General features: G+C 39.7%; 2 long non-coding RNA genes across 4 annotated transcripts in view; one reads left to right on the top strand and one right to left on the bottom strand.

Annotated features, from left to right (window-relative positions):
• The window catches only part of LOC127535604 (uncharacterized), a 171,447-nt gene extending 149,785 nt beyond the window's left edge, over positions 1 to 21,662 (top strand). For all 3 annotated transcript variants that reach the window (XR_007944482.1, XR_007944481.1, XR_007944483.1), the window contains exon 2: positions 21,374 to 21,662. This is a non-coding gene — a long non-coding RNA (uncharacterized LOC127535604). The remainder of the gene's footprint in view (positions 1 to 21,373) is intronic.
• On the bottom strand, positions 2,732 to 4,440 carry LOC127535584 (uncharacterized). The gene is made up of 4 exons (XR_007944452.1): positions 4,313 to 4,440; positions 3,767 to 3,891; positions 3,034 to 3,474; positions 2,732 to 2,943 (listed from the first exon to the last, which is right to left on the bottom strand). It is a non-coding gene; the product is annotated as an uncharacterized LOC127535584 (long non-coding RNA).
• Positions 21,663 to 23,215: the final 1,553 nt, after the last annotated feature.

Raw genomic sequence — 23,215 nt, 5'->3', positions numbered from 1 at the left:
CATAACGACGACACACCTGTCAAGTAAGATGCAGATGTTGAGGTCTCAGAGAGGACTCAGGCTCATTAAAGCCCTAAGGTAACAAAGGTTTTGAAGCAGACAAATAAAGATCTTAAGAAGAAACATTATAAGTTAACCATATAATTGTGCTTGCTAAAATACATTATATATTTTTTGAAGTGTTGGATTTGATTTAAAATGAATTGATTCAGATGATTTATTTGTTTCAGATGAGAAGAAATGATTATAAGAAGGTGATTTCTGTGTGTAGTAATCCTTGTTTTAGGCTCTGTGTGGCGTACAGGCCTCATTAGGCTTTGTGTGTGTCCAGGCCCTTTAGGAAAGCAGAAGTGACAGTAAACAACAGTCGCACCGGTGACCTCGGCAGCCCACAATGAGCATATGGCAGGCCTCCTGCAGAAAAAAAGGGACAGTTTGGGAAAACCCAAAGGGTGGGGCTGAAATGTGTGTGTGTTAAACAGAATGTGGACACTGTGTAGTTGCTGTAACAACATGACTTCTGTATTACTGTTGTATGTGATGACAAAGTTGATTGCATAAGTTAGACGGTGTCAGAGGGCGTACCTAGCCAGTTTTGTGTGTCTAGAGAAAGTATAAGAATAGGAGAGCAGAGACATTTTTTGGGAGTTGTTCGCCGGAGCCGCTAAGAAGAGCAGCAAAGGGAACTTGGCCAGAGTTCTGAAGAATCTTCACCTTCCTCTTTTGCCCGAGAGACGGGAAGACGACGCGGGACTTAGGCTCCAGAGATCGCTGAGGACATCGTTGGAAGCAAAGTCTTTTTCTGACTTTGTTCAACAAGCGAAGACCACACTCTGCCAAACGGAGAGTCCTAAGAGGTTCTGAAGTTATCCAGAAGAAACCAATAGAGGGAAGATCCGACTACACCCGAAGAGGCAAAGGAGGCAACAGCACCGGGCTGTTCCCCTCCCCGGGGCTGGGAAACCAGTGACCCACTACAGCCTGAACAGACGAGGGTTTTCCATCACCACCATACCACAGAGAAGACAGCTGGGGCGTAAGCACTAACGTTCCAGCCAATTCCAGAGATAACTGCCAGACCACGATTGGCTTACGGGACTCCTCCGCTCCCCCCTGCCGAGGGATAAGATCCTTTTGTCCACGAAGAAGACATCGTACCGAGTCCTCCGGACAACTGAGTGCTTTTCCCAGACGCAAGACAAGACCGAGTGATACGGTAGTGGCCACGCTGTTCGCTCTCTCTCCTAAATTTAATAATTAGAGAAGATTGTCAGGTACGCTCAATTTATTTACTTTAGTCTCATTTTTAATCAGAAATAATTAATTGTTTTAATCATGAATTGATGCTGTGCTCTTGCTAAAATTTGCTTAATAAAAAGCTGTATTGCATTTAAAGAGAAGCCTAATGAAATTATTATAAATCACTGGAAATCTGCATAGTGGTAAAAAGTTAAGTTGATTGTGTGCATTCAAACCAATGGTTCTCAAAGGTTACTTAGTCCAAGGTGAGAGTGTTTAAACATTACCCCTGAGGTTAGTTCTTTCCAAACCTCTAAAACGAACCCAGGAATAGCACCAAGTGCAGGCAAGTCCTTATGAGAGCAGCTGACCGATAACGAATGTGAATGATAGATCAATTCTACTACTTAGAAAAGCTGCTTGGTGGGATAGCATTTATCAGATAAGAGGGGTGAGACATTCGGATGCAAGGCAGTTAGAACCTGGGCGAGTGTCTCTCGATTCCAGCTTAATTTATTCTGCTGAAACCTGTTAGGTGAAAATACTAATAGGCAGATAGAATCTAACCCTTTAAACGGAGAGCTGGACCAATTTTAACCTGAGGCAAGGGTTAAAAAAGGCTAGACTGGCGAACACACCGCTCCGAACCTGCCAGTCCAGACGGTTGTGCGGCTAATCTGAAGGCCCTGCACGTCCCAGCCCATGACGGTTCACTTCAATAACTCCAGCTGAGTTTGCTCTGATTCCATTCTATGGGTGATGTACTAACCGCTTGGTCAATTAATTCACTTCATCAATTTATTCTTTTACAAATCATTAGAATTCTTAATCCAAATTACCGGTTACCTCGTCAGGTTAGCTCTGGCTAATCCTCACCATATTTCCTTCTCTCTCACACCTACTTCCACATCCCTCACACAAGCACGCACGCACACACACACACACACACACACACACCATATCTACATTGTACATAGTTCACTTGTCATTATTTTCATAGAATAGTTAATAAATACCTCATTTTAGATCAAACTACAGCCTTGTGTTTCTTTGTGTAGAATGTGGTCAATTTAACCGAGGATTCAAGACTTTTTGATATGAGATTGATCAAAATTTTTATGAATATTAATTTTTTTTAGTAAAATTAATATTTTTCCCTAGAGATCTAGGGTGGTGCCCCAATTATTAATAACGAGAGCAATAAATCATAACGTAGTACTGCTACATTGATAATAAAATACAATATTTCTTTAGCGTATTCCAGTGAAGTAATAGTTACGAGTCTGAAGTCTTAAGTCAGCAGGAGTATTCTCTCTCTTTCTCTCTGCTCTTTCCAGCTGATCCACCAGAACCAGACTGAGCTAAAGCTGCTACCATGAAAAGATAATCTTGATGATTAATGATTAATACCTTAAAGGCACTCCCCCTTTTCAATACTTGTAGCAATTTTAATACAAAAACACAATCTCAGTATGTGTTCTTACCATCCACCTGTTCAGCCTCCAGGGAAGTGCCTCCAGACTGCGGTGATGTTTCCAAGCTCAAAGTTGAAGCATTGGACCCGCTGTCATCAGTGGGTGACCCATGGCTGCTGCTCTCAAAGCTGATGGCCAGTCGCCTCTTTCTTGAAGGAGTTGCTCCCTGCTTCTTTTTGGGGGTTGTCACATTTTGGACCCTTCTCAAAAGCTGCTTCTTCACAGATTCCTGACAAAAACATGGAACATAAAAATCACATTGATCGTAATGAAATTACCGCATAAAAGCTCCGATCCCGAATAAAGCATATCCTCCTACCCACTCAGCTCCACTGGCTGCAGACCTGTCCCGCAGCATTGGGTAGTATACAATGAGACGCTGAGCCATCGCAGTTAGCTCACGGCTACTTGGATATCGGAAGTCATCGCCTGCAGCTCTCTTTATGGCGATCATGCTTGTTACTGTGTTCCTTATTATGCGACAGCGAAGCTCTTTGGAGAGTGTGAAGTCTTCTTCTTGTCCAGCACGCTGTTTTTCAAAAAAGGTGGTTCTTGACAGCTCCAGCTCTGTGTCTGTGTATACAACATATTGTGGACTTTGAAGCTGTACAGTTCTGCTGGCACTGTCTCCTGGCTTTGAAGAGGGGACAGGTGCAGGGAAGGAAGAAGGAGTGGACAAAGCGTTTGGGGTAGTTGGAATTGTGGCACCATCATAAGTTCCAGAGGAGGTGCCTGGGTGAGGCTGCTCCAGTTCTTCACACTGAAAAACACAAAAATTGATCTCACAGTAATTGTAAGTAGTGCACTACAAGCAACAACACCAAAAAGGAAATGTTTCTGTCAGGTTTTGCAGGATTGGGCCAAAATGCAGTTACAACCAAACAGGTAGCAAAGAACAAATAGGAAGACTAGAGAAAGTTAGGAAGAATAGACACTACAAAATAAAACAGAAAAACGAACAGGGAACAAAAGACACAGAGCATGACAGTTTCACTGAAATTGTAAATCACAGCATAGTTTAATGTCCACACAACGTTAAAATCGGATATCACCTCATTTTCACCATGAGTGGTCCTCCAAATGGCTTTCCTTCGGAAAAAGTGCTCAGGCCCCGGAAAGAGGTCACGCAAGTCCACCTTAGACAGACTGGGAAGCAATTCTGTGCTAATATTAGCAGCTGAAAAACACATACAATCACACTGTAAATATACAGTATGAGGTCATAACCTGGTTAAGTCAGTGGTGGCAGCACAGAAGCACAGCTTAAGCAGGAACATATATCTACATTTAGCTAAAGTCTAACCATGATTTTGAACCCAGCCGCGCGCGCCTCCCCTACCAACCCTCCGCAACCATTCTAACGTGCAACACAAAACATGCGAAAGCTAAAGTTAATAGCTGCCTAAAAGTTGTTCCTTCTGTTTCTGACAATAAAATAATATAAACTATTTTTACGGCAAGACTTTTCGTGTAGCTGTTCACTGTTTCTAGCCCACATTTGGCTAGAAGGTCAGTTTGTTCAAACTAGCATGTGAGGACTTAGCTAACTTCACAATTAGCTGACCATGCAAAGACATGTAAAAGCAAATTAACATTACCTTTCAATACTGCAACTGTTGTAGGATCCATGCCTGAAAAAGCATTTCGAGTTTCATCCGTGGCGTAGTCAGTTTATAGGATTTCCAACAGTCTTGCAAACGGCAGAATTGTGCACAGGCAGCCTGCTGCAACTGACCCACTGCAGACTCCAGTTGTCGGACTCTTTCTGGCCGTTCCATTTGGAATGTACCATGTCATAAAATGGGGGAGGCATACATGTTGTACGAGGGGAGAATGTTTGAACTAATGCAGTCATAATTTGAAATTCATACAGTATATTGAAAAAAATATTACTGCATGCACTTAATTCCATAAATTACATTATAAATACGAATAAAAAACATTTAAAAAAAATCTTAATTCATAGAAGTCCCCTATGCTGCTAGATAATGTGGTCAACAGGCCGTTGTTTTACGTAATTTTCCCATCTCTTTCGGAGACTGCAGAAGAAATTTTACCTTCCTGTAGGACTTAAAAATCATTTTTGAAAACTTGTTGATGGCTCCCATTTAAAATTGTGTCTCTGATTTTCAGAGATACCAAATGCATTGCAGGTTGTTCTGTACAAAGATGAAATAGAGGTCTGTAATACATGTAACACTCTAAGTTTCATTGTTCATTATATGAAAGAACAGGTATTCAAAAATGTTCAATGTTTTATTTATGTTTACAAATTGTGTGTTATTTTAATTTCTACAGCGTAAATTTATTTGGTAAGTGTTGTTAAACATGTTCTGTGTGTAAACAGTTATGTTGCAGTTAATTTGGGAAGACTGGTGTAGTTTTCGGAAATGGCCAGCAGGGGGATCGAGCGGTCCGGGGAGGAGTGAGAGAAGAAGAAGTGAGAAGAGAGCGGACGAGGAGGAAAGCGGACGAGGAAGAAAGCAGACGAAAAGTCAAGAGAAAAAGGCAAAGCAGACAGTGGTGAGCTTTGTAGTAAAAGTAACGGCTACATGGAGGAGAAGAACACTGTCCGACCGTCCACCTGACGTCGGCTCGTCCGTTTTTCCGTCCGTGTAGTATGAACTGTGTCGTCGGACTGACGCACGGAACGCAGTGGCTAGCTGTTAGCCTTACTAGCACAGCAAGGACGTGTGAGCCGCCTTTTGTTATTCTCTTGGGCGACAAGAGGAGTCAAGTGCAGGAGGACGGACATTGGCGAGGAGCTTTCTACCTACTGACGTATGCTGAGAGGAGCGGAGGACTGGAGCCTACCCCTGGAATCAGGCCTGAACTTTGCTTTTATTTTTTTGCCGGGTTTAGTTTACTTTGGTACACATAAAGGGCCCATATGTATATGTGAATGTGACATATTGGTTGATTTTCATTTTATTTTATTATTTTTCCAAAAAATCAGTTCTTTATAAATGTTTGCTATTTTAATTATTTGAGTATTGTGTATTTACTCTTAGTGTGACAAAGGGATATGATATAACAGCTTGGTTATCAAGGACCCAGGGCCTTGCTCTTCTATAGTATAAAGAGAGCAAGCGCTACATACACTAAGATCATTTGCATGAGACCCTAGCAAACGTAAATCCAAAATACAGGTTTAATAATTGTAATAAATGGCAATACTTGCATAATTCAGAAATCAATGATCCTTGCATACATAGTGATTGGTAATATGCCAGAATGTGGATGAGTCAAAAATGTATGTCTTGTTGATTCTCTGCTTTATTGTTTGTAATACCAACTATTTCAAACTATACACTTTGATAGAAAAGTCATCGCATATCAAGTTCAGGTCCCATACCTTGCAAAGGCTACTGAGTCAGTGGATGCTGAAAAGCTGGTGGATTATACCTCTCATTACACAATCAGCAGCAAGAGTCATACCTTTGTACAGGTAAAATATCATCTTGCGGATGTAATAGAATTATGCAACAGTGAAAAATAACTCGCAGTGCTCCCCAGATGTCACATGCTTTTAAAGCTGCCCTGTAATTTGGAAGCACTTATCTGAATGTACATGAACTATTTCTGATTGAAATTGTTTGAATGTTCCATGTTAAATGTTTAAATATTAACTATCAGTTTACAGTACTGTTCCAACTGTACTAATATTTAAGTACATATTTTTATTGTGGCTGCTCAGCGGCGTAGTGGTTAGCACTTTCGCCTGCAGCAAGAACGTCCCGGTTCAAATCCTGGGGTGGGCCTGGGATCTTTCTGCATGGAGTTTGCATGTTCTCCCTGTGCATGCATGGGTTTTCTCGGGGCACTACGGCTTCCTCCCACAGTCCAAAAATATGCTGAGGTTAATTGGTTACTCTAAATTGTCCGTAGGTGTGAATGTGAGTGTGATTGTTTTCTGTATATGTAGCCCTGTGACAGACTGGCGACCTGTCCAGGGTGTCCCCTGCCTTCACTCAAGTCAGCTGGGATAGGCTCCAGCACCCCCGCGACCCTAGTGAGGATAAAGAGGTGTATAGAGAATGGATGGATGGATATTTTTATTGTTGCATAGATAACTAAACAGTAGATTTCATTTGGCTGTGATGTGTTTTAATTATTTGGAGGGATACAGTCGTGTCAAAGTCATGATTTCTTATTTCATGCTTGAAATAAGAAATTATGACTTTGAAAAAGAAGTTTTGTACTTGTGGATGTTGATGAAGCAGCTTTGTAACAGTTAATATTCTAGTTTCAAGCATGTATTACTCAATATAAGCCATAAAATCTCAGTAACAAGCTGTAATATCTTACTAAGATAATTTAGGACCAAAACACTTAAAACAAGTAAAACACTCTTACATAAAATCTGCGTAGTGAGAAAAATTATCTTATCAGACAAAAAATAAGCAAATATCACCCTAATTTGAGATATTTAATCTTACTTAGATTTCAGTTTTTGCAGTGTACAGAATTATTATATAGTCTACCTGATATTCGACCAGCGAAGTATTTAAATTAGACAAATCTAATAAATAGCAGATGAAACACTTCTTGTTGTGCTGTCAAGAAGAGTTTCAGGAATCATAAGGGGAATTATTTAGCTTGAAAGGTTATGTATAAAATTGAGGTAGCTGGAATCTATACAAGTTAGGGACCAAGATGTGAACAACAAAACAATTGAGGCACTGAACTTATATTTATGTACATTTATTAAACTAAACTAAACAATAACAACAACAATAACACACATTAAGATGAACAACGACAACACAAAACGAATAAGATGGTGAGATGTGAATGATGGGAAAAGGGAAGGAAGAGAACACAATATTTCAACGTAACACTGGGATTAATATTACAATTGAAATATGGAGTTCTGAGGGAAAAGGGATAAATAGACCACACCTGAAAGAAGCCGTCAATTTGATAGTAGGCTTATTTGTTAGCCTGTAAATTTTATCTTTGAAAAGATAATTTGAGAAAGTTGCACCAAGTTCCAGTGACTGAAAGGTACTTGCGTGCCGTGATGATGATCGGTCAGCCTTGGTTGATGTGGGTCGGAACAACGGTGGACAGAGTGGAGCCTCAGAGTGATGGATAGCAAGGTCGACTTCAAAATTCAGGAGAACTCAGGAGAACTCAGAGTGGTGCTTTCAGGAGAACTCAAAAGAACTCACAAAATTCAGGAGGACTCAAAATGGTGGTTTCAGATGTGGTCTTTTAAAGGGGTGCCTTTGCATATCATTAACTCAGCAGGGGTCTGGTACATCCCCTGTCAGTGGGGCCTGATGTCCAGATGTCCCTCACAGAGTTACATTTTCAGGTAATTTCTGTAACTTTCAAAAATATTGAAATTTGGTGAACATGGTTTTTCTAGGAGCATTACTGATAGATAGCTGATTAAAATGACACCAAACATGCTCATATGTGATCGGCAGACATGTTAAAATTATGACATTGATACTAATCAGGAGGAATAAAATATTAAAAGTAAGGCAAGAGGTAGATTAATCACAAAGTCATTGAAAAGTTCCCTTGTTTGGTGAAATGGATGTACATAAAGGGAGTTTTGTAAAGAATTGGGAGATGATTGTCTTTGTTAGCTTTGAGGTGAGTCCAGAGTTCCTTTGTTTGTGAATGGAATGTCTTTGAAGTGTTTCTCCAGGTTTCTGAGCTTCCCCTCTTCTGTGATTCAGGAATCAGTCAGAATTTTATTGCCCTCAATTTGGTTCCTTTGAAGGCTTGGTGGTACTTGGGTGTTTTGAGCCAGTCTCTTGCTAAGACAGGTCCAATACACATCCTGGAGGTCTGTATTGGGGGGAATCCTTTAAAGTCAGCTCTCGGCCTCGCTTCCTGCTGACTTGGTTCTTCTCACATCCATGCCAGACATGTCCCACATCTGGCATGGTGTCCTGGTGTCCCTCTTGCTTCGCTGATCAAAAGGGGAGCCTCGTCTCCACTGTGGCTGTGAAGGTGTTAAATCTGTTCTTGTCATGTTCCACTGCTGATAATGGCTGGTCGATCCTACACCAGAGATGATGGTTGGAATGTAGATTGAGTGGTATGTTGAGAACTTTGCCTCCCGGCTCAACTCCCTCTTCATCATGACGGTCCAGTATAATGACCACAATACTACAAATGCAGCAAAAGTCCACCTGTCCATCTCACGCCCCACTCTCCATCACTGGAGGAGAAAATCTTGACCCAAAAAGGATTTTACTGTTGAAGCTTCACCCATCATCTTCTGAGAAAGTAGGAGGAAGAGTTTGGGTTTCCAATCAATGACCATAAGAAATAAAATGGTGAGTCTTGAAAGTGGTTTAAAAGCAATGCAACAGGAAATCTAAAAGAATTACTGAGTTTCATGTGTTTGTGTCTAAAGCTGTGAAATATCTTCAGGAGTGGTTTTGGTGTTGAGAACATCCAGTGATATGAGAGGAGGAACATGTTGAGGGAGGAGCAACTCTGTCAAAGAGCAGAACAGAAAAGGACTCCCACTGTCACATACATTCAGTCTGTAAACCAAACATAACAGATAGTGTGTGGAAGATGCTGTCACTGCATTACTGTGTCATGTTTCCTTTGTTTGTGATCACACTGAAAGGTAGGTTAAAGCAGGAAGAAGAAATGTCTGGAAAGGATCTGCTTCCAAAAAAAACACTGAAACAATTGCTCACAGAGATAAATGTTGGTCATTAACAACATTTTTATCTTCATTTAGGTTTCAACTGTCAACAACTGACTGCAGTGAAGAATGAAGAGTCCAGTTTAGAAGGCAGCACTGTGACTCTGACCTACACATACTCCCAACAAGCTACTGGTGGTGATGAATTTTACTGGTACCAACAACATCCAGGAAAACCTCCAGAGTTCCTCATTTTTCACTTGGGATCACAGAATCAAACAAAAGCTAGAATGTCTGTTTCTGTGAGTGCTGATAAAAACCAAATCAGTATGAAGATCTCCTCTGCTGCAGTGACAGACTCTGCTGTGTACTACTGTGCTGTGAAGCCCACAGTGACAGGAAACAGTAAAACTCTGTACAAAAACCTTTGGAGCAAAGACAACAGAAAACTCCACAACATCCACTAGAGGGAGACACACTCTGTTAAAGCTCTGATTTGTGACTTGTTGGACTGATGACAAAGAGAACAGAGAAATGAATCAGTTGAGATCAGACATTTTAATTTATCTTTGGTTCAAATGGAACATGAATCCTTTCAGGAAGGATTAATCTGATGTGTGTTGAATTATCAGTTTCTATATTCAGTATTCTGTTTAAACTTTATGTGTGTGAACATTCGGGAAGACACAATAAGGCTCGTGTTGTTAAGACAACATGGAAGCAACATCTACATTTGTAAATATAGTATCAATATCTACAGAGCTCTGCACACCAGATTGTTTCATCTTACAACTACTTTAGTTCATCATTTTTCCATGTTAACACAGCAAAGAACTCAAATGTTGGCTTGTAATAGTTGCCGCACATGGAATTCTACTGATGTTAGAGACCTCTTGAAAAGATGCAAAGTTGACAACAGACCTCTCGTAGGACATATGGAGACATTTATAATTACACTCTAACATGAAGTTTCTGGAGCACCAATATTACTCTCCTTTGAATGTTTTGCACTTATTTCTATTGTCAAATGCCAAAAATTCAAAATACGACCTCTGCAGAAGTAGAAAGAAATAATTTTGTCTGTGTCCTCACCAAGTTATATTTCTACAGAAACCAATCCCTTAAAGTTGTTCTAATTGGAAAAGAGAAAAAATAAATCACTTTGATCAAAATCAGTGATGGCAAAGAGACAAATTTCCTTCATTCTTTCTGACTTGACACAAACTGACCCACATGTTGAAGCAGCTACTATCTACCATCAGATACATCATTTATTTGATCTCATCTGATGATATCTCTTGTTTCCAATAATCTGTCACCCATCCAAGGTCCAACTACAGTGAAGATGGGAAAACAACACTGTAACAGATGACCTGTCTGTGGGTCCACTCAGCACAATAACCAAGGCAGTCTGGCGATACAGCCAGAGTTTTTATTCACCGCACCGTCACCAATGTAATTAAACAGTTTCTTCTTCAGCCCGGCGCTCCACCGGACCTTGTCCTGTCCACTGTCCTCCACCCGTGCGTCTCCTCTCTCGTCCTTTCTGTCCGTGTGCCTTTTGTCCTCTGCTCCAGCCTGCTACTGCAGAGAGAATCAGGTGAGTCTGATCAATAACACCTGCGTCAATTAACCTGACGCTGCTTCCACACGCCCTCCTCTACACCTCTCTCTCCTGCAGCTGAGCTCTGCACGCCCACCGCCACAAACACAAACTTGACATTAAGTCCAACAGAGATGTTGTAACCAGTCTTTAAGACATTCTGTCAATGCAATGAACCCAATATGTGTTGAATTATCATCACTGTCATGCTTTAGTGTTCATTTTAAATCATGTGTTTGGACGTTTGATGAGGCAATTAAAAGCCGTATGTTTTAAAATTTACACATGAAGACAACATGTTAACAGCGTGTAAGTTCAACATTTGATAGGAATATAAGTATGTCTAACTATAACACTTTATGTGGTCCTACAAATTAATCCACATCACTTTGCTGACAAATCTAAACAGTAAAATGTTTTCTATCGGATTATAATAGTTGGAACAGCAAATTTTACTGAACTGTCAAACCTCAATCACTGATTCAAAGGTGACAAAAGACTGTATTTAGATGTTGAAAATAATTTTCAGGAGCCTAAATATCACTATTGTTCAATAGTTTTTTTCCACTGATGGGTCAAAAAATGAACATGTCTCCTATGTTGAAGCTGTTTGATCATTTGGGACATTTGATCTCTGAGTGGCTTTGATCCTCTTTTCTGTTCTGATGTGTTTTTCAGACAAGACAACTACTGGACCCTGGAGGTCTGGAAGGTTCTGTCCTGGAACATCTTTACATTAACATATACATGAATCTACTTGGTGATGCTGTCAGGAAACATTTGTATGCAGACGACACACAGTTGTACATGTTACTCTCCTCCAATGATCTTAAGTCAGAGAGTGAATGAGATCATCAGCAGAGACAAACACTCTGTTAGTCAGAGCTGTGAGAGGAAGGAGGAAAGGATGAAGGGAGGAGCTAAACTGGGACTCAAGTACAGAAAAGACACAAACTTTCACAGTGGAGTTTGATCCAAGAACAGACAGATTGTCTTCATCTTCAAGATGCTGTCAGTGAACTTCAGTCTGTTTGTCACTTTGTTTGTGCTCACAATAAGAGGTAGGTGACATATTTAACATGAACAGAAGTCAGAGCTCGTAAATCACAAAGTTCTATCTATTAACAGCTGCTGATTGTCCTCTATTAATCACTCATCTTTATTGATTCATTTCTTTCTCTGCATGTTGTGTTCTTCTTCAGAGTGTAAAGGAGAAGACAAAGTGATGCAGCCATCAGGAGATGTCATTGCTGCTGAAGAAGACACAGTTACACTGGATTGTACTTTTGAGACGAGTTCCACAGCACAACCTACTTTATTCTGGTACAAACAAGAAGTAAATGGCTTTCCAGAGTACATCTTAAAACGTGATACTTATGGAAGTGGAGATAATGCTCCCGAGTTCCAGAAAAACAGATTTGATGCTGAACTCAACAAGACATCAGTTCCTCTGAAGATCCAGAAGCTTCAGCTGTCAGACTCTGCTGTGTACTACTGTGCTCTGAAGCCCACAGTGACAGGAAACAGTAAAACTCTGTACAAAAACCTTTGGAGCAAAGACAACAGAAAACTCCACAACATCCACTAGAGGGAGACACACTCTGTTAAAGCTCTGATTTGTGACTTGTTGGACTGATGACAAAGACAACAGAGAAATGAAGCAGCAAAGATCAGAGACAGAGCTGCTGTGGAAACACAAAACAATTTGATTGGCTGAATTGAGTTGAAAAAATGATGTCAAGAGGTAATGGCCCCGCCCACTGAACTTCAGCTCATCCACTCACATTATTTCTTCCTCATTGTGCTGCAGTGGAAGAACATTGTTCATCTGATGTGTGTCTGACTTTAATAACTCCAAAGACATGTTGCTTTACCTCTTTTTGTTTTCATCTCACTTCATAGGTGAGTTTATGAACACATGAATTTCTCTTTAACCTGCTGTGTTCATGTTCACAGTTGAAATCACTCAATATTCTGTCTTTGTCATCAAGTTGTGCACAATCTAGTTGTGATCTGAGCTCCAGTTGAGCTGTTTGTGTCCACAGAGTAACACTGTACAGGTGACATTTTCCACTGTCTTCTCCTCTCAGCCTCATGGACAATGTGAGTCTGATGGCTTCATTTTCTCTGCTTTTTCCAGGACTAAAAGCTGAAGACACAATCTCTCCTGTACAAGATGTAGTCAGTGGAACAGAAGGAGAATCTGTCACACTCACATGTAACTATCAGACAGAGTATGATTATCCTATCCTTTACTGGTACAAACATAATTCTGACCTTCAGCCTCCTCAGTTTATTCTCTGGAAGAAAGCAAAAAGTTGGACAGATGAACATATTCCTGATCGTCGATATAGATCCCAAACAACAGTTACATCAACTACATTGACCATCAATCAGCTAACCCTGGCAGACACAGCTCTCTACTACTGTGCTCTAGAGACACAGTGATACAAAGTGTAGCAGAGGCTGTACAAAAACCTGAACACAGATATGAGACTCCTCTTCAAAGAGGAGGGAAGTGGTATTGAGAGCACAGCTTCATATCAGATGGATTGAGGTAAATTCCTGTTTTCTCACAGTCACTGTGGTTACAGCTGCTGATGAAACACTGTGGGAGGATTGACAGGAGCAGAAGATAAACAAAGGCTGCAAACACACTGCATTAAGCTTCAAATAAAACACAAAAACTAAAAGAAAAGATCAAATATATGAAAAATAAAACAAATAAAGCAATCACTGACATTAAAATGATTAATTTAAGCATTACATTCATCATTAATTTAAGCATCATCCGGGTGAACCATAATTTATTAACTAGAGACAAGAGAAGACTGAGTCAAAGAAACATCAGCTCAAAAAAATTGTAAAAAAAATTTGTAAACCTCATACTCAACCAAAAATATAAAAAGTTGCACATTTCATCTTTGAAGCAAAGTTTGAAAGTCATGCTTCGTCTAGTTCTTGGTAAAAATAAGTCATTTCAGTCAAGGTGTTGTTGTCATTGTACAGTCTCGTGTGGAAGGTTCACGACCATTATCACCTTTGACACTTTAGTTCAAACTGTGAGCCATAAAACAGAGAACAGTTCATCGACCTCAGACAAGCACATACAAGACGAGTGTCTCAAGCAAAGATCAAGTAAATTTCCCCCAGTGATATGAACCGATTGACTGATACTGAGACAATCCACTGACAGCAACAAGAGTTTTTTTCCACATTGAAATGAGTAACTGAAAAGAAAGAGACCAGTGAAGGAGGCCACTGAGACACCTATGACTTATCTGAAGTAGTTTTAAGCTTCAGCAGCTGAGAGACTGTGCATGCAACAACACTTTTGTTCTTTTAGCATCAATACTTTATGGGAGAGTCACAAAGAAAAGACACTGTTGTATAAAAGCTCATATTCAATTTGAACACATATTTACTAGGACTGTGGGAACAAATGGAGCTTTTTGACCATCGTACTGGACATTATGTTTAATGGATTCCAAACACTGCACATTATCACAATCCCAACATGAAGCACGGTGGTGGCAGCATCAAGACGTGGGGGTGTTTCTCTGCAGCAGGTTATGGACGCCTTGTAAAGGTAAGGAGGGTAAAATAAAGACACTAAAGTGTAGGGAATTCTTGAAACACAACCTGCAAGAGAACTGTTATTTAGAAGAAAATGCATTTTATAGTAAGGTGATGAGTCAAAGCAAACAATCAAAGCTGCAGAGGAATGGTTTAAAGACACCAAGATGAATGCTCTTGAGGAAGCTAAAAGTTCAATCCAACTGAGAATGGTGGTCCTGGACTTCAGAGGCACTGTTTACTCATGACCGCCACGCAACCAGACAGAACTGGAACAGATTCATCAAAGAAGAATAGTGTAAAACTGGAGTGTCCAGAGACTGATTAAGATCCATCCACACAATCTAAATGCTGCAGCTGGAACCAAATGTGCACCTACTAAATACAGATTTGAAGGGGGTGAATACTTATGCAATCACTTATTAAATGACTACTTTTTTTATTTATTGACACTTTGTTGGAACCTGTTTTCATTTTAAGCCAAAAAGTCAAAACTATATGAATCATGATTCAGTGCTGACCCACAATAATTGGAGAAAACCTCCAGGATGGGTGAAAGCTTTTCATAGACACTGTTTGTGCAACAACAGCTGCAGTCTCCTGGGACATCAAGTATCTGTGGCAAGAAGCAGGTAAATGCTAATCCAGTTGTATTCGGGTCAACTCAGTTCTGACATGCTGATTTGTTCAGGTCTAATCTGAGAAGACACAGAATAATGGTCCAGATTAAGACTTGGTACTAAAATAGGAAAACAGCCAGAAGATACATCTGACAGACTCTACTGAGTACCACAGCTCACAGAAACATGAAACACCAAACTCAACCTGACACAAGTTTGATACGACTTAACTGTCATGTAAAAGCAGCTCTCTGCAAATGTTGGATTGAAACATTGACCTGCCTTGAAACTAACCATAAACCAATGAGTGTAACAGAGAAATCAAGAGTCTCATGAAACAAGGGGTTGGACATCAACACACTCCATCATACAGTGACTTCATGAGGAGGAGGGTCTTCCTGTACAGATGTTGGAGCCCAGCTGTCTCCATCACAAACTCTGCAGACTCCACAAAGTTCAGTTTGAGGATCACTGAGTGTTTTTGGTTAGAACATGATGCTCTTCATTCCAGTGCTGCTCCTTCATGTATTCACTGGTAAGTCACATTTTAACTCATCTCTTTCAGCCTGTTTGTTTCCTCTCATATATGAGGTAGATGACATATTTAACATGAACAGAGTTTCACTGAGAAAAACTAGTAGATCACAAAGTTCCATCTATTCTACATGGAATAAAACTCTTAACAGCTGCTGATTGCTCTCATTTAATCAATCATCTTAATTGATTCATGTTTTTCTCTGCATGTTGTGTTCTTCTCCAGAGTGTAAAGGAGAAGACAAAGTGATGCAGCCATCAGGAGATGTCATTGCTGCTGAAGGAGACACAGTTACACTGGATTGTACTTTTGAGACCAGTTACACAACAGGACAAACTGCATTGTTCTGGTACAAACAAGAAGTGAATGGCTTTCCAAAGTACATGTTACGACGAGATAATTATGGAACTGGAGATAATGCTCCAGAGTTCCAGAAAGACAGATTTGATGCTGAATTCAGCAAGACATCAGTTCCTCTGAAGATCCAGAATCTTCATCTGTCTGACTCTGCTGTGTACTACTGTGCTCTGAGGCCCACAGTGACAGGAAACAGTAAAACTCTGTACAAAAACCTTTGGAGCAAAAACAACAGAAAACTCCACAACATCCACTAGAGGGAGACACACTCTGTTACACTTCTATGGTTTGTTCAGATTCAAACTGTCTCCAATCTTGAGACAACGTTGTGATGAAGAATGTTAGAAGTGAAGATAATGTGATGAGTCTCCTCCTCCTGACTGCAGAGGTGCTGCATTAACATCACATCAAACATTTCAGCTTTTAAACTTGGAAAATTGGGTATTGATCTCATAACTGCATGTTTCTGATAAGAACACATGAAATACATTTTTAAAGCGTCACATAATCAGTTTCAATTTTCTTTGAGCTCAAGTTTAGAGTTGATCATTTCACTGATATAAATCTACTGATAAATGGACCTTTTCACTTTCCAATGTGAAGCCATTTGAGATGCAAACTGGATCTGAAAAGTGAGATAAAAATAAAGTTTAATACTATCATCATTTGCTGAAAAAATACTTTTATTTTCAGTACGATGTCATCTCAGTTTCAAACAAAACTTATGATTAATGTGTAAATTACAGGAGAACACTTTGGAAGAAGTTACTAGTCACATTTAGATGTTAATATTTTGTCACACAATATGATCAGAATGAACTGCTGTTGGATAGTTTCTGTATAAACTGAGATGTTTCTATAAATGAGAGACAATCACACAACAAATCCTCTGACAACCAAACTAACTGCTGAGAGACATCAACCACTGAACATGTGTGAAATATAGAGAATCCAGTCTGTAAATTTAAATATATGGAAAACAAGCAGGACTCAGGAAATCATTTAGAAAACACAATCATTGATTGATGACTGATTGATGATCAATAAATATGTGAGAGAGTGAATGAGATCATCATCAGAGACAAACACTCTGTTAGTCAGAGCTGTGAGAGGAAGGAGGAAAGGATGAAGGGAGGAGCTAAACTGGGACTCAAGTACAGAAAAGACACAAACTTTCACAGTGGAGTTTGATCCAAGAACAGACAGATTGTCTTCATCTTCAAGATGCTGTCAGTGAACTTCAGTCTGTTTGTCACTTTGTTTGTGCTCACAATAAGAGGTAGGTGACATATTTAACATGGACAGAGTTTCACTGAGAAAAACTAGTGGATCACACAGTTCCATCTATTCGACATGCAATAAAACTCTTTACAGTTTCTGATTATTCTCCATTAATCAATTAAATTTGTTGATTCATAACTTCCTCTACATGTTGTGTTCTTCTCCAGAGTGTAAAGGAGAAGACAAAGTGATGCAGCCATCAGGAGATGTCATTGCTGCTGAAGGAGACACAGTTACACTGGATTGTACTTTTGAGAGCAGTTCCACAAGACAATCTACTTTGTTCTGGTACAAACAAGAAGTGAATGGTTTTCCAAAGTACATTTTAAGACGTGGTTATTCTGGAGCTGATAATGCTGAAGAGTTCCACAAAGACAGATTTGATGCTGAACTCAACAAGACATCAGTTCCTCTGAAGATCCAGAAGCTTCATCTGTCTGACTCTGCTGTGTACTCCTGTGCTGTGAAGCCCACAGTGACAGGAAACAGCAAAATTCTGTACAAAAACCTTTGGAGGAAAGACAACAGAAAACTCAACAACATCCACTAGAGGGAGACACACTCTGTTACAAATCTATGGTTGTTTACTGCATAAAAGAGTAGCACAAATGTAAGATATAAACACTAAATTTGAGAGGAAAAATCACTTCAAACTAGTGAAATTATCAGTCCATGCAGCAAGTAAATTTTATTTGATAAGAAATCTTGAAATAAGATTTTTTAATCTTAAAATAAGGTCCCAAGCATGTATGCAAAATATTTAAATAAGCTGAAAAAGCTGATTTTCAGGTGAAACTACTTGAAATTAGAGGCGATACTGCCCACTAATAAGTGAAAAATACTAAATATGACCAAATAGTTCCTTTTTAAAATTCTAATTTTCTTATTTCTAGCAAGACATGCAGTGAAGGGTCACAACCTGGAACTGAACCCAGATCACTGCATTCATAGGGTACTTGCACAACCAGCTGAGCTATCTGGGCCCCATTAAACCCAAAAACTGTGACTCTACTGAAATCACAACCAGGACTGCATTTATGCTAAACTTCAACGTGTGCACAGAATTAGCACTGACAAGAACATTTATTTGAATTGCTTTCTCAAATATTGCTTTATACATGCAGTGCTTGTTGCTTCTCAAAATATAGAACTGCTTGAAACATTTCAATAAGCAGAAAATGTGTATCACATGATACATGTACAGCTTTGTGAGACTGTGAGTTGGAATAGAGATCGATTACCTATGAAGCTGCAGTACCTAATCTTGCCCAGGCCACTGAGTGGAGAGATGCTGAAAAGTTAATTGATCATACATTGTTCTATCCAGCCAGTTTCAAAAGCAGTGTTTATGTTTTGACTAAACATAACCTTGATGATGTCAGTGCACTTAAAAACTGAAATGAGAAACCAAGATGAAGATGTGGTGAGGTGATCTGTGCTCTGTTACTGTCTGTGCTGTAGTAATGAATGGATAGAGCATGTGATGTTACTCTTTAGTACGGCTTTGGAAATAAATGTGTTGATGTTGGTGCAACATCAGTGTTTGTAATAATTCTAATGAGTTCACCAAAGTCCAAGTTGTATCAATTGTTACTAGGAGGACTTGAAACAAGTTTTTACAGCTAAAAATGATCTGAAAAGATAAACTGTGGCATCAAATAGAGCCTTTGACAGTCATTTATCTTAGTATGCATGTAAGATAATTAATTTAAGATTTACAAACAAAGTCAGAATTAAAAGACAAATATTCTTAAAACAAGATTAATAATTTTATAAATTCTACTCTTGCATAGTAAATTATTCTCAAAACAAGATCAAACAGACTTTTTGGTTAGATGTAAGACTATAAGTCTGGGTTTGAAAGTTAATTTTTGCAACGTTCAGATTCAAACTGTCTCCACTCTTGAGACAACGTTGTGATGAAGAATGTTAGAAGTGAAGATAATGTGATGAGTCTCCTCCTCCTGACTGCAGAGGTGCTGCATTAACATCACATCAAACATTTCAGCTTTTAAACTTGGAAAATTGGGTATTGATCTCATAACTGCATGTTTCTGATCAGAACACATGAAATACATTTTTAAAACGTCACATAATCAGTTTCCATTTTCTTTTAGCTGAAATTTAGAGTTGAACATTTCACTGATATAAATCTACTGATAAATGGACCTTTTCACTTTCCAATGTGAAGCCATTTGAGATGCAAACTGGATCTAAAAAGTGAGATATAAATAAAGTTTTATATTATCCTCATTTGCTTAAAAAATACTTTTATTTTCAGTACGATGTCATCTCACTTTCAAACAAAACTTATGATTAATGTGTAAATTACAGGAGAACACTTTGGAAGAAGTTACTAGTCACATTTAGATGTTAATATTTTGTCACACAATATGATCAGAATGAACTGCTGTTGGATAGTTTCTGTTTAAACTGAGATGTTTCCATAAATGAGAGACAATCACACAACAAATCCTCTGACAACCAAACTAACTGCTGAGAGACATCAACCACTGAACATGTGTGAAATATAGAGAATCCATCCATTCTCTATACACCACTGTATCCTCACTAGCGGTGCTGGAGTCTATCTCAGCTGACTCGGCGAAGGCAGGGGACACCCTGGACAGGTCACCAGTCTGTCTCAGGGCTGCATATACAGACACACAATCACACCTATAGGCAATTTAGAGTAATCAATTAACCTCAGCATATTTTTGGACTGTGGGAGGAAGCCGGAGTGCCCGCAGAAAACCCACGCATCCACAGGGAGAACATGCAAACTCCATGCAGAAAGATCCCAGGCCCACCCCAGGATTTGAACCAGGGATCTTCTTGCTGTAAGGCGAAAGTGCTAACCACTACTGTACTGTGCAGCCCAAAGAGAATCCAGTCTGCAAATTTAAACAGAGGGAAAACAAGCAGGACTCATGAAATCATTTAGAAAACACAATCATTGATTGATGACTGATTGATGATCAATAAATATGTGAGAGAATGAATGAGATCATCATCAGAGACAAACACTCTGTTAGTCAGAGCTGTGAGAGGAAGGAGGAAAGGATGAAGGGAGGAGCTAAACTGGGACTCAAGTACAGAAAAGACACAAACTTTCACAGTGGAGTTTGATCCAAGAACAGACAGATTGTCTTCATCTTCAAGATGCTGTCAGTGAACTTCAGTCTGTTTGTCACTTTGTTTGTGCTCACAATAAGAGGTAGGTGACATATTTAACATGAACAGAGTTTCATTAAAAAAAAAAGATCACAAAGTTCTATCTGTTCTACTTTGAATAAAACTCTTTACAGCTGCAGATTGTTCTCTGTTAAACAAAAGTTTTGATTGATTCATGACTTCCTCTGCATGTTGTGTTCTTCTCCAGAGTGTAAAGGAGAAGACAAAGTGATGCAGCCATCAGGAGATGTCATTGCTGCTGAAGGAGACACAGTTACACTGGATTGTAGTTTTGAGACCAGTAACGCAGGACAAACTACATTGTTCTGGTACAAACAAGAAGTTAATAGTTTTCCTAAGTACATGTTAAGACGTGGTGATTATGGAGGTGACAATGCTCCAGAGTTCCAGGAAGACAGATTTGATGCTGAATTCAGCAAGACATCAGTTCCTCTGAAGATCCAGAAGCTTCATCTGTCAGACTCTGCTGTGTACTACTGTGCTCTGAGGCCCACAGTGACAGGAAACAGTAAAACTCTGTACAAAAACCTTTGGAGCAAAGACAACAGAAAACTCCACAACATCCACTAGAGGGACACACACTCTGTTGAAACTCTGATTTGTGACTTGTTGTTGATTGGCTGAGCTGAAAAAACAAAACACTTCGGCTGAATCCCAAACCGCCCCCTACACACTCCCCCTCCACTACCGAGTGTCACTCCAAAAGAAGTCACACTCGCAGCTGTGGAGGGCACCTATTATTGAAGGGGGAGGGTATAAATACGATCGTCAGGAATGGAACGCCCCGTCGCCTCACCGGAAAATGGAAGATGTCATCACCATGGTAACACAAAGACGCCTACTGTGCATGGCTGTAGAGCTGTGGCACAGGTTGCAACTAACAAGGATCGCTGCTGCTTCCAGAAGATGAAAGCATCCCACTTTTTTCACTCACATGTTTTCCAATCCTATTATCTGGCATTTCAAATCCAACAAATGAATAAATGAATTCTGTCAGTTGTGTTCAAATTTTAAGGTGTCAGGGGGTGCACAATTAAATCAAATGTCAGCAGAGAAGAAGATTTGTTTCTTTTGTTTTATCTTTTTTCACCACTCTTTTTGTGATGTTCTGTCAGTGTGAAAAAGGCGTGGGAGAAATAAAGGACACATGTGGAACTTACATCGATATGTTTGTTTCCTCCTCCATTTCGACGTTGCACTTCCTGAAAAAGTTGTCCAGAGTGAGCATCGATGCAGACTCGCTATTTAAGGGCTGAACAGTCCACTCTCCCTCCGCACTACGCGATTTGGGACGGCCCTTAATATGGAGGACCCTCCGCGGGAACGCACAAACGGAGGGGTAGTGTGTAGGGGGCGGTTTGGGATTCAGCCATCATGTGAAGAGGTAATGGCCCCGCCCACTGAACTTCAGCTCATCCACTCACATTATTTCTTCCTCATTATGCTGCAGTGGAAGAACATTGTTCATCTGATGTGTGTCTGACTTTAATAACTCCAAAGACATGTTGCTTTACCTCTTTTTGTTTTCATCTCACTTCATAGGCGAGTTTAGGTTTAGGGATAAATTTTTACTTTAAAATGCTGTATTAAGCAGATAAACAGACTGTGTTTTAATAGTTTTTCTGACTCTTTTTCCAAGAAAATGAAATTATGATTTGATCATCTTGTGAAATAAACTGACAGAAATACAGTTTGTTTGCTTGTAAATGTCACATTTTCCACTGTGCCTCATGGACAATGTGAGTCTGATGGCTTCATTTGGTTTCACAAAATCAGTGTTTTCTCTGAGTTTTAATTGTGTCTCTTATGTTGATACTCAAACACATTTTTAACATATGAGTGAACACTGACTTCAAACAGGATCTGTCAGAACACTCACCATCAGATATTTGATTCAAATCATTCAGTCTTGGACACAAGGTGAAATTCAGGAACAGTCAGAAGGTTTCTGCAAGAGAATCTCAAACAGTCAACAGGCTCACAAGGAGTTAAATAATCAGAAATGGAGAAAGAAACGAGATTTTAAAAACAAGCAATAACACTTTCAAATCAACTCTAACACTAACTGGTCAACAGTGAAGTCCAGTAGAAATTGGAGCATTGTTCTTCTAACTCCTGTTGTCAAAGAATCATAAAAACAACCTCCATCACAGTTGGTCAAGATGCTGCTACCAGTCTGTAACCAGCAGGAAGAGGAACAGAGAGAAGAAACTACAGATCAGAATCTAAAAATATCAGATAAACTTAAAGATGAACTTTACTGTTCCCTCAATGGGGACCTTTTCAATAATAACAGTTTTCTCTTCCTTTAGGTGTCAACTGTCAACAACTCACTGCAGAAAAGGATGAAGAGTCCAGTTTAGAAGGCAGCACTGTGACTCTGTCCTGCAAATACACCAAAGGAGCTGCTAGTTATTTCTTCTGGTATCGACAACATCCAGGAAAAGCACCAGAGTTCCTGATCTCTCATTCGCTGTCAGGAGATATATTCTCAAATCCAGTCCGTGGACTGTCTGTTACAGTGAGAAAAGAAGAAACAAAAATGGATCTGAAGATCTCCTCTGCTGCAGTGACAGACTCTGCTGTGTACTACTGTGCTCTGCAGCCCACAGTGACAGGAAACAGTAAAACTCTGTACAAAAACCTTTGGAGCAAAGACAACAGAAAACTCCACAACAGCCACTAGAGGGAGACACACTCTGTTACACTTTG

Source organism: Acanthochromis polyacanthus, chromosome 9 (genome assembly GCF_021347895.1).
Source record: "Acanthochromis polyacanthus isolate Apoly-LR-REF ecotype Palm Island chromosome 9, KAUST_Apoly_ChrSc, whole genome shotgun sequence".
Lineage (NCBI taxonomy): Eukaryota > Metazoa > Chordata > Actinopteri > Pomacentridae > Acanthochromis > Acanthochromis polyacanthus.
Note: the sequence above shows the minus strand (reverse complement) of the source record. Positions and strands in the feature narration are given on the sequence as shown.